Source organism: Falco biarmicus, chromosome 9, assembly GCF_023638135.1.
Source record: "Falco biarmicus isolate bFalBia1 chromosome 9, bFalBia1.pri, whole genome shotgun sequence".
Classification (NCBI taxonomy): domain Eukaryota; kingdom Metazoa; phylum Chordata; class Aves; order Falconiformes; family Falconidae; genus Falco; species Falco biarmicus.
The window spans coordinates 25,575,968-25,587,990 of NC_079296.1; the positions used below are offsets into that span (position 1 = coordinate 25,575,968).

General features: G+C 47.4%; 1 protein-coding gene across 2 annotated transcripts in view; it reads left to right on the forward strand.

Annotated features, from left to right (window-relative positions):
- The window catches only part of SH3PXD2A (SH3 and PX domains 2A), a 272,044-nt gene that overhangs the window by 66,270 nt on the left and 193,751 nt on the right, over positions 1–12,023 (forward strand). The window lies entirely within an intron of this gene.

A 12,023-nucleotide genomic window follows, 5' to 3' on the forward strand; every position in this document is an offset into this window, starting at 1 on the left:
CACAAGACATGGAGAGCCATAGAAATCTGCATCCTGACCAATCTTTGCCCTGGATGGGCATCAGCCTGGCCACCAAAACAGCTTGTAGGTCACTTTCTTCCCCTCAGAAATGTTTGGGAAGCAGCTACTGTATGGGACGAGTTGTGGTTGCCTGTGCCCTGCAGTTTGCTCTTCCTCAGGACCCTTTCCTTTCATCACCCAAGCACACCTGCATCATTTGATCAGTGTGTATCCTTTACCTGGCCACAGTGGGCATGTGTGGCCAGACAGACTAGAGAAAACTTGTTTTCATTTTACCAACAGAGTGCATGCCCGGTTCTGTGCAAACAGTCCCTGGTGGCGCACCTCTCCTTGTGTCATTGGAAGAGCATCTGCTAGCGGAGAGCAGGCGTGGATACTTGCTGGCAAGGTGGACACGTAGCCAGCTGTCTGTGAAGCAAGGGGTGCTGGTGTGCAGCCCACGTGGCTCTGTGGCCACCCTCGGCTTAAAGCTCAGTGAGCTGCTGCCCTGATGATGGGGATGGGAGAGGCATCTCCTGCATGGGTACAACAGCTCTGGCTTTCAAGGCAGTGCTGTGCTGCCTGTGGCAGGTAGCAGTGTACTGGGTACCTCCTGCACCTGGTCCCACCTTCAGGTCTTGCAGAGGCCACCAGGCAGGGATGTGGGCTGGAAACCTCCTGATGGGAGGATGGAGCTTGGAAGGAGTCCCTCTCCTCCCAGGTGCAGGTGTTTGCCTCCACGTGCCGTTTGTGCCTCGCAACTTGTAGCAGTTTTATCATCTGCAAGTTTGGAAAAGTCACGGCCCTGAAAGTATTTCTTGACAATGTGCCTGTGCCACTTAAAAGCTACTGAGATTAAAAAAGACCGAAACCCGCCCCCCCATTGTCAAAGACCTCCATTGATGCTTTTAGTACCCTGCATGTGATACTTGGTATAATACACAGAATACCATCTGTTTCCATGAGTGGCACATTCAGGATGGATGATTACCATCTGAATGAAAATCCTGGAGTAACTCACGAGCATGCAGAGCATAATGTAGAGGCCCCGTAAACAGTCGGTGCCCACCCTGCTCCAAGCAGCACATGCGCAGCCACCGTGGCCGCTGTCCAAACCCATCTACTTTCCCAGGGTTTGCTTTCGTTCGCAATTAAATTAGCAAAGCTCCTCAGGCAGACATGTACTTACAAAAATAAGGTTTTAGTCCCAGCCTCCCTTCTTAGGGGGCTGGGTTGGGTCTCTCCTGCAGGACGTGTTGTCCCTCCTTCCAGGACAGTCTTGCGTCATGGTCTGGTCCATCTGCAAGGTCCTTCGGGACAGTTGTGCGAATCCCCTGGGAACCTGCTTCTGGACATGGGCTGTAAGGACTCAGATGTTACCCAAATCTGAGATGTTACCCCTTTTCTTTTTCTAAAGAGACAACAGTGTTTGTGCTGTGTCGGGGCAGTGATTGGAAGGAGCTGGTGTGGGTTTGAGTGTCCAGCTGAAGTGCCTGTGTTGTGTGGTTGTGCTAGCGATGGCTAGCTCTTTAAAACAGCTTTTCTGATACCTGTGGACTTTGTCTCCTCTGCCCAGAAATAAATCCGCAGAGAGAAACCAATCCATGAGATGCCATTGCCACAGGCACCATTAAGGACAGACTGTTGCAAGCCTAGCTTTGTTCTTATATTCTAGCATGTAAATCCTTCCCTCCCTCCCTCCATTGCAAGCCCAAGTGGGCAACAGTGGCTTAGTCTGTCTTTTCTGCGCCCTGAACACCTTTGCTGTCCCTGCGTGCCAGATGAGCATCCTGGGGAGGTGCTGGCACCCGGGGCCAGGCAGTGCCCGAGCCGAAGGATGCACACGGGGCCTGGGAGCGTAAAGGCTGGCAGCTGGCTCTGCACTGTTGGAAACAGCCTGTCCTGCTGGCTGCTTGCTCGTCTCCCTCGGGGCCCGGAGCAAGGTATCTGTTACATGTGCAGCTCCGTCTGCCTGCTCGGGCAGTGGGATTTGTTGTCTGTACTCCTTTCTAAATCCCCCCCAAGATGGGAGACACGTGTTTGGAACCAGATACGCAGGCAAAACATCTCGGGGTTTGGAGGTAGGGCAAGAGGGAGGAAAGAAGACAAAGGAGTCTCTTCCCAGTGTGGAGTTAAAACCTGTGGTTATGTTGTGCTTGGCACGGTTTCTTCATTGTACTGAGCTGGGCAGTCGCTCTCCCCCATCTCCCCAGAGCTACGAGCAGTGTCCTACAGAGATGAGCAGATACCATTTCAGATGGACTTTCTGAAGTAAAATGTGCCATTGTGTTCAGAGCTATTGTTTCTGTTTTCAATATTGAAGTTACTCATGGTTTCCAGGGGACAGTATATCAAGCAGAGCTAACAGGCTGTAGAGAAGATGTAGATTATGAAAACAGAGGGATTAAGTTTCATACATTTGGAGCTCAAGTCTCATCTCTCTCACAGTAGTGTAAGCAGGGGAGTAGTCTTGCAGGCTCATGAAACTCTACCGATTTAACTAAGGGTGTGTTTTTAAGCAGGTTTATTTAAAACCGTGGTCACCACTGTGTGAGCAGCAGAAGTCTCTCTAAGGATAGATTCCATGGGTGCAAAGTCGATGACCACCCAATGTATAAATTGGGTTCTAGAGCATTCCTGCACCAGGCTTTGCACCGGTCCAAACAAAATCAGCTAGCGAAGATGGGGTCTGGCTGGCTGTGTAGTCCCTGCCTAAAACGCTGGTGAAATCAGCAGTTGCATCTTTATGAGAGAGGAATAAGGAAGGGTAGAAGAGGGCATTGCGTGGCGGATGTGATTCTTCAGCCCTTGACACCTCTGTTGCTTTGGGGAACCAGGTAGACCCAGGAGGAGTCACACTAGCACACAAGGAGACCCTTAAATGATGAACCACCTCCCCATGCAAGATGCCATCCTAAATCTGTGATGTTGTGGAGCAGGTCAGGAGTTTTATTTCCTGGGTAATCTGACAGCACTGGACAAAACACACTGGGGCAAACCAAACCAGCCTGCAAATCGTGCTGACTTTAATATTTTGTGCGTTTTTGCTAGTAGCGAGTATGTAATGAATAGCAGCACTCTGCTAATTGTTCTGTGCTGCTTTTAGGATGCACCCTCTAGCATCTTGCTTGCAGCTGCAACACAGTGTTCACCACTGCTGCCAGGTGTTTCCAAAGGAATGGAGGTTTTGAAGCCCCGTAGCCTCCCACCAACCTGTCCAGCCTCTGTGCTGGGCTGCACTGTGCCTGCCTGCACAAACCGTCTCTCCTGGGCAGGATTTCGGCGCTTGCAGTTTTTGCGTTGTGAGGCCTTTGGAGTGGCTCAGTAAGGTGAATGCACTGAGAAACCCAAAAATCTTAGTGAGGCTATGCTGTATTTCAGTCATTGGCTTGAAAGGGTTGAAATTTAAAGGAGGATTGAAGGTAAATATTTTTTAAAATTCCCGGGTGAGGTAGGAAGCGGTGATTAATGGAGGTGACCTTGGTGCTTTGCCTCCCTTCCAGCGAGGCTCTTAAAGTTGCCATTGTGTTTATAAACGGGACCTTTGCTCTGACAGCACTGTCAGATGTAGTTCTGTTTCTGTCTGGAGGCCAGCGGGAGAACCTGGTCCTACTCCCCTTAATGTCCAAGGGCAATTGTCACTATTACTGCAGCATCTGTTGCTGGAGCACATTGGTGTTCTGCTGCTTACGTGCAGTCTGAAGGAACACTTTAAGGCCTGTGATTTTTGTAAGGATAAAAAGTTGCAGGCTGTAAGGAAAGATGCTCTTCTGTTGAGGTTAGCTCTTCTCCCCAGCTGGGATTCTTGCTGTGACCTTTTAGGACATGTCCAGGTTGTGCAGCCTGAGCACCTGGGGTGGCTCTGGCTGTGCCAGCTCTGGAAAAAAGGCAAAATGCTTGTGCCCCATCACAAAACTGTGATGTTCCTCAGAAGCTAACTGACCCGATGGGGCATGGCACCAGCATGGCTCTGACATCTCTGCATGACCCTGCTGTGCTGTATAACTGCAGCATTCATCTCTCCACACATCTCTAAGACAGGCATTATGGCATGGTCTTATTTCCCAGGGATGCTGTTGGGACAAATCCACTGTAGATACTGGAGTAACAAGGGACGTATAATCACCATGGATAGATGGAAGAGTATGAAGTAGCCTTTGTCCAAGCATCTTCCAGTGTGGTTAAGTTGGATGAGGCCAGTCTAATTTAGCACTGGGGAAAGAAAATGCTTCTGGCAGGAGACATCAATAGCTGCTCTGTGAAAGGACAGTGTGGGCTTTCTGAGAAGCTCTTCAGAGATGCACCAAGTGCCTCTGTCATCCCCAACCAGCACCTCTGAATGTTTTGCCAGTCTGTTAGCCACAAACGCTGGGCTCATTCTGCGGAGCCTTTGGAGAAAGCTGCATTTCTGAAAAATACCAAATGTCTTGGCTGGGAGACAGTATTCCCTCTTCTGATGGATTGTGTTGGGGAAAGACCCTCAGTCTCTGCTCCCACCCCCTTTCGCCTCCCCTGGCTGCTTTAGTTGGATGCTGAGAGTTTTGTAAGATTTCCAACATTTCTGGTGGAAATTTTCGGACCTGAGAAAGGCATTTTCCCTTTGGGGATTACACCACGCTGTAAATGTCTGTTCTCTTTATTTTATATGCATTTTCCTGCTTTTGTTTGACTTTCTCACGGATTGCACTATATTTAATTCAGAACATATCCTATAATGCTATAGTCGTCAGGCATGTCAGCCGGTTATCCGGATGGTTTTTGCTTTAAATTCCTCCCCCCCCCCCCCCCCTTTCGAAATAAAAGGAAAGCCAGTTGCTGCTGCTTCTCAGGGATTGAATTAATGCACTTCTCTTGCATGCTGTGGCATCATGTAACACCATGAGAGAGCCAGTGTCACTGGCTGCCTATATAATTATTCCTGCTGCATTGTGGAACCTGTTACTGCTTTAGGAAGAGATGGAGTTTCACCTCTTTCTGCTGCATAAGATGTCAGTTATACATGTGAGTGGCTAACAGATGGGCTGTGCAGTGCTTGGTCTGTTTAATGCCCTCACCCAGGGATCTCCAAATCTTTTGCAACTTTTGCTAATTGATACTATGCTCAGGACCAGCTCTGTTCTGGCTAATTTTGAAGGAGTGGGAGTTAGGCAGCCCTCCTGCTGTCTTCTGTCTGTGAGAGCAAATTGGATTGTTGCTCCTGTGAGAGGGTGAAGCAGAGGAGGAATAAAAAGTTCAGTGGAACCCACATCTAGAGAAAATTCTCCAACATCTGTGTCCTGTGGAGGTATCTGCCCCGAGGGCAGTGGTTTTGTTCCCTGTCATGCATGTCCTTCTGTCATTGATTTCAGCAGGTATGGTCCTAGGCTGGAATAAATCAGGTCCTTCCACTTATGTCATGGATGCTCCATTGTTTAACCTTAGCAGAAAACCTGTCCTGAAATCAAACCATTGAAAAATGGTCTCTAGACAAGAATATAGAAGGTGAAGCGGTGGAGATGGTCTGTCATGTTCTCCACTCTCTTGCTTGTTTTCACCTGCTGACATTTAAATGCTGAGATGTTACTTAGTAGCATGAGAGCCATTTGCTGGAAATGGTGGCTAACCATCTTCTGTAAGTGAAAGACCCCCTTGGATGCTCTGGTTAACCAGGATTTGCAATATGCTACAGATGGACAAGCCCACAAATGGGAAGATAAGTATATCTGAAAAGCACTGATAATACTTTTTCCATTTGCTTCTGTCCTGCTGATTTCAGATGAGTACAGTTCCTTTGAATTCAGTCTCTGACTCCTGCTCTGCAGCATGAGGCTCAGAGCATTTGGTGGCTTCTGATTAAATTTCATGCCACCTTCCTGAGATCTGTCTTGCATTTTGCAGATGCAAAAGCAGAGACGGGACCAGAGAGGTTTATCCATGGGAAAACTCTGGCAGATGACAGAATTAACCCAGTTCTGGCCCTTCCCTTTCTTGCAGATCACATTGTTATAACTCAAAATATAGCTGATAATGCAGTAACTGTCAGTCATGTCAGTGAGCAGCACAGCTGGTTTTCAACTTCAAAATGAAAGGAAATTGATGCTGCTCCTCAGGGTTTTAATAACCCTTCCTCTATTCTGGTATCTTACCTCCCCTTCTCATCTAAGCTTTTGTTATCTATATCAGGGCCTTTCAACCTTTTCTGATTTGCACATGCCCTGAACCCCTCCTGCTGAGGGTGTGAGTTCCATCATCACTTGTTCAGATCCCTGGTAAGCACCTTTGCTTTTTTTCCAGTTGCTTTGGCAGCCCTCTCTTAGAAGTGTGCATGCAACCCCATAGGTGTCAAGCTGCCTCCTTTCCTCTGCCCCATCTCTCAGTTGGCTGTAGCCTCTCTTTTCTCCGTGGGACGCTGAGCTCAGACCAGCCTCGTGAGAAGGGATCACCGTGTGCCTGATGCCTAACTGTCCTCATGCACTTTACCTTTCGATTCCAGCAGTGGCTAAATTACTCTCGGCTTGCCTCATTTTTAATGAAAAATACATTTTCTAATGAGCACTTGGGAAATGGGAAGCTAACAGACCTCTTGACGTCCAGTCTAGGAAGAGTTGTAGCCTTGGGACTGCTTGAGTGATTGAGAGTAAGGTGGCAAACTCACTGGGACTTCTGGGGGCACCTTGCCAAAAATCTGCTGCTCTCGGTCTCTTGGGCATGCTTTGATTTTTGTTCACTGTTTTTGTGGGATACAGTTAGACACTGCGGAAAGGGAGTGAGGCTTCATCTCACTCTGCAAGAGGTCCTGTGTCCCTTTGCAGTGGTGCTTGTTGTTTCAGTTGCCAAAGGGGTTTGGATGAAAGTCATCCTCAGGGTCTTTGTGTGTTAAAATAAATGTCCTGTAACTGCAGTGCTGACCTCTTTCAGGGCTTTGATTTTTATCTGTGCACATGGCAAACCTACATCCCTTAGAAAAGGAATCGGAAAGATATGCATGCTGATAAGAGGTTATGAGGGTGTCCTAACTTACTCATTTTAAGAGGTGTGGAGAACTTCACTTTTCTGACCCGAGGAGAGTTAAAACTGCTGCAAGTAAGGAATGGGAGGAACTAACAGCCCAGCGGGAAGCTCCAGCTAGAGTCTGTGGTGTAAGGCGTAGGTGGAGGTCAGATAGCTGTCTCAGTGGATTAATTTTAGGGAGTTAGATTTGGTCACAAACTTCCAAAACCTCGAGACCAAATCAGGAACAAAGTTCCCACTGACAAATGCCACAGGATCAGGACATTGAACAGTTTATATGTTCATGCCCCCTGCATTGGTTAGCTTACCAGAGTCAAAACCTCTCTTGCAAAAGAGAAGTCACTCTTTAGTCTCAGGTGCTGTAAGTCCATATATCTAAACCAGAAAGAAATGTTTTATGAAAATCTAACCAAGATAATTAAAACATAGTAAGTAAATTATTATCAGGAAGATGCTTGGCTTCTCATCCTCAGAGGTACTACTTACAGCATCTCAAGTGGCGTTTGGGTTTTTTTTGGTTAAGATTTTTAATCAGGTGGTACCACTGCAAGACAGACAGGCTGAATCTTCTTTTCATAGCAAAACTGATGTGAAGTGAAGATGCCATCAGCTGGTGATTGCTGATCCCAAACAGTCCTTGCGTGCATGAACATCTCTTTCTTCATGGCATATTCACATTTTTAGGTAAAGGTGGCCTGAAGCAAAAGAGTTGAGACGGAAGGTTCCCAGGAAAGTGGTTGAGTCATCATCCCTGGAGGTATTTAAAAAAAATGTGTAGATGTGATGCTTAGGGACATGGTTTAGTGGTGGGCTTGGCAGTGTTAGGTTAAGGGTTGGACTCAATGATCATAAAGGTCCTTTCCAACCTGAGTGATTCTATGAAGTAACAGCTTAGCTGTAGGTGAGGACTCTGAGCGCACCTTTCCCATTTACATGGGTGAGGCAGCTTCCAGAGCTGCCTACATTTATATTAAAAGCATAGAGACTCTTACATTATTTGCCTTTCAGTTTCTGGACCTTGAAGGATGAATTTGGGTCTTGTTTGTAAATTTATGCTTTTCACCATAAAAGGTAGACTAGTTTTTGTTTGGGTTTTAACAGTGAATGCTAATTCTCAACCAATTGCTCACGTCTAGAAGCTGGGACTTGAACAAAAGGCCAGTTACTATGAGAGTTGATAGCACTGAAACCTTCCTATTCCACTCCTGCGGGTCAAGTGATAAAGAGTGGCATCGGTCAGTGCTCTGAGCCTGCTCTCATTTTAATGAGCAGCAGCTCACATGAGTAATTCCCTTGATTTTTAATGGGATTAATTGCATGATCATTTGCTGACCACTGTGAGAAAGTCGTAATCTGGACCACAAGGTTTATAGCAGATTTTCTGAATGAGTTTAGTGCAGAAGTAAGAAGGTCACTGCTCAGAGCAGGAGGCAGGACTCCATGCAGGACTTGCACAGGAAAGCTGTTGGCAGACCCAGAGCAGTCTGGAGAGACAAAGCTTGGGGAGGTGATTTTGGTGGCGGGTTATTTGTGGACATGTGTCTGTTGTGCCAGAAGCAGGAATGGGATGTGTTTGTTCAGCCTGACTCCAGACGTGCTGCCCGAGTGGGTGGGAAGCTCATTTCCCAGTTTCCGCATACCCTCCCTGTTTCCAAATGAATCTCCCACCCTGTGACACAGTGACATGGTGACAGATTTCTTTCTGCTCATCACACCAGTCGTAAAATTGGAGGCTCCCCCTTGGCAGCATTCACATACTAATGCTTGTAAGCAGATGAACTGAGTATGAGCTCCCCCAGGTTTGCCAAAATGCATCACCCACTTGTGTGTTCTTGCCTGCCCAAAGCCAGCTACAGCCCTAACTCCATCCTTCAGGACTCTGCATCCAGACTTCCCTTCTTTCCCTTCAGGCAGAGATGCACTTACTCTGGGTAGCGGGATGACTTTCTTATTCAGAAAATCTTGTCCCTAAGCTAAATGCCATCTATCAAAGATGCGAGCAACAACTTGTGGAGACTTCCCATGTCTGAGCAGAATAACCTGGGGCTTTAAGAAAAGGATTTTTTTTCAACAATCATATGTATATTAGTAGTAATAACAATAATAATTCCCTTTAATGGAAAAAACATTTGTCACAGACTAAAGAATTTTCGACCTTCAGATTCTCTGTAGACATTAAATGAACTGAAAATATCTTTATTGGCCTTTGGCTGTTAAATCATCCACACGGGGAAAGTGATATGACTACCAGGAGCGTTTGTGTGGTTCAGCCCTTAGCTACCTCCATTCCCAGCTGCTCCATTTATCTCCATGGTTAGTGTCTCCTCTTATCAGAGCCGGGCTGACTGGGGCTGTTAGCCATTGGCTCAGGATGCTCCATCACATCTGGGAGATTTGGGATGTTTCACTTAGACCCATTGCTTGTTTTTTGCCTGCATCTGTCTCTTCCTCGTCTTCCGCTTTGCATCCTTCTCCATGAAATCCTGCTTTTCTCGGATTTTAGATCTAACTTTGACAGGCTTTGAATGGCAGAACTGGGTGCAGGGAAGTGCTGAGGAAGGCTCTGTGCTTCTGCTGCTCTTCGTTTGGCTTTAACGTCCCTGGAGGGTTTCCTGCACTGCAGAAGCTGAAGGGCAGTCAGTGCCTTCCAGTCTGTGTTGCAGGTTCTCCGTGCTGTTAGTACTCATCTGTACAGACATTGTCACACTGGGAGTGCTTTTTTAGTCATTAATGAGAACAGCTGGGCATAGAGGTACAGGCGTAATTGCTGGGCTGCAGTTATGTCCTTGCTCAGATCCTTTCTAGGTCTGTTGGGTTTCCCATGTCATGCCTGAGATTCAGCCGTAGCTTCCTCCTGAACCTCTCGCACAGCTGCCCAACACCAGCCTGTCTCTCTTCTGGAGCAGCACAAATACCAGACCCAACTCATTGGTCCAGGGGGCGAGCCACAAGCCAGTGGCAAATGTCATCTGGGGTCAGGGGCTTGAAGGGGACTGTCACACCCCTCCATGGGTGCCCAACCTTGTATAGCCTTTTAGAGGAGCAGCAACGTCACACCCTGTCTTCAGTTTCACACAAATGTCTGCATGTTGCCCATCGGGACATTGGCTCATATATTGAAGAAGATGAGAAATCTTCCATGCTTCCCCAAGGACTTTGCACTGGGACAGGCTGTGTCTCCATGAGTTGCCTCAGTGGCCTCTGGAGCACCTCTGCCTCCCCCCAGCTCCCTGCCATCCAGCCTGTCCCAGTGGAGGTAAGAGCTGGGGTGGAAAGTGTAGTCTAGGAAAGTTTAGCCAAACTCTTCCAGCTGCAGTTTATTGTATGTATTTTGCTGATATCCACCCTTTAGATAAATAGCGCTAAGTTATACACATTGTGACTCTCTTGATGTGGTTAAAGAGGCTTGTATTAGCCAAGCTAATCTAACTCCAAGAATAACCATGGGAATTTGACTGTGTCGGTTCCAGCTTGAATCAGTCACCATGTAGTAAAGTGAGAATTGCCTTCCTGGCTAAAAGTGTAGCAACAGTGAAACTTGAAGTCAATCAGTGGGGATTCCTTCCCCCTCTTTTTTTTTTTTTTTTTCTCCCCTTTTTTCTTTGAACAAAACTCCTGCCCATGTCTGACCTCAGACACTCAGAGCTCTACCTACAAAAAAACAAAATTTCCTATTTTCAATAAAAACCATGTCTCTGTAGGCAGAAAAGTGAGTTAGCCAACAATCCGCAGAGCTATGGTCTATTTATTTACCAGGCTGACTCCCTGATGGGGAAACATGTGGGATCTTTTAATTTCTTCTCCTGCACAGATGTTCCTTCTACTCCCGAGTTTCCTCTTGATCTTTGGTTTGCTGTACCATATGGTGAAAATGCTGGAGATGTTCTGTGTGGTGGAAGAGGAGAATGATTCTGTGTGCTTAAAACAAAAACAGTAAAAAAAAAAAAAAAAATCTGACTGTTTTTTCCCCCATGTTAGCAAAAAAATATTTTAAAAGGAAATCTGTTGAGCTAGCAAAGGCACTGTTAACACCCCCCCCCTCACTGTTGGCCAGGTAGCACTGATGAGGTTAAATGCTGATTGATGAGCCCCTCCACATGCAGCTTTTGCTGCCACTTTAGGTATTTGTGTTGAGCTGTAGATCCAGTTCAGGTGAGGAGATAGGGGTCCTGCAAGGTCAAGTAACGGGACCTCTTTCTTTCCTTCCTTACCTTCCTCAGAGGCCACAGGGCCTGTGGACTGTGTGTTGAAAGACATCTCTCCTAGTCTGTTGGAAACGTTTCACCACGTTAGCAGGAGCTTTGGTGTTCCTCCAGCCCAGGGGAGCCAGGGCTTCTGTGTAGGATCAACAGGGACATAGACCATTGCATTGTACATCTGAAGTGTGGGAGAAAATAAAACAGAATATGAAGATTTGGGTATTTGTCTTGGTTCTACCATGGGCTGAATGACAGTGAAAGGGTGCAGGGGGTGAATGGGAGGGGTGAGAGGCTCTGGAGTTTTCAGGGCTGGGGATGGTCTCTCTTGGGCAGGTTCATGATGCCATTGGAGCAAGTGCTCCTCTCCTTTCTGGCTGAGGTTGTGCATGGCCTTCTGGCTGCAGTTCAGCCTTAGTGGCACTGGTCCATCCAGGCTCGTCACCCAAAGAGAAACTGTAGGGACTCATTCAAGGATCAGCATGTCAGCATACTGCTTTCCTAGGTTTGTTTCCTTAGAAAGTCACTGGTGGTCAGCAGTCTGCTCCGCTGTGCAAGCTGGCCGTAGCCATCAATATTCCTTTGAGCTCCTCAGGTTGAAGGCTGGTGGCAGGTTTGCGGTACCAGAGGGTCCTGAGCCTGGTTGGCCCTTAGGGGTGTGTTAAAAACAGGTGGTTGTGGTGGGCAGGTTTTCGGAGCTGGTGGGGCAAGATCTTAGCTGCTGTGGGTGAAACTCTGGCTCGGGTGGTCCGTAACTGTGTGCTAACAGGTTCTCGTCATGTGCTAAGAGCACACTCACCTTGAGCTGCACTTGCTGGCCATCGGTGGTGGTGGTGG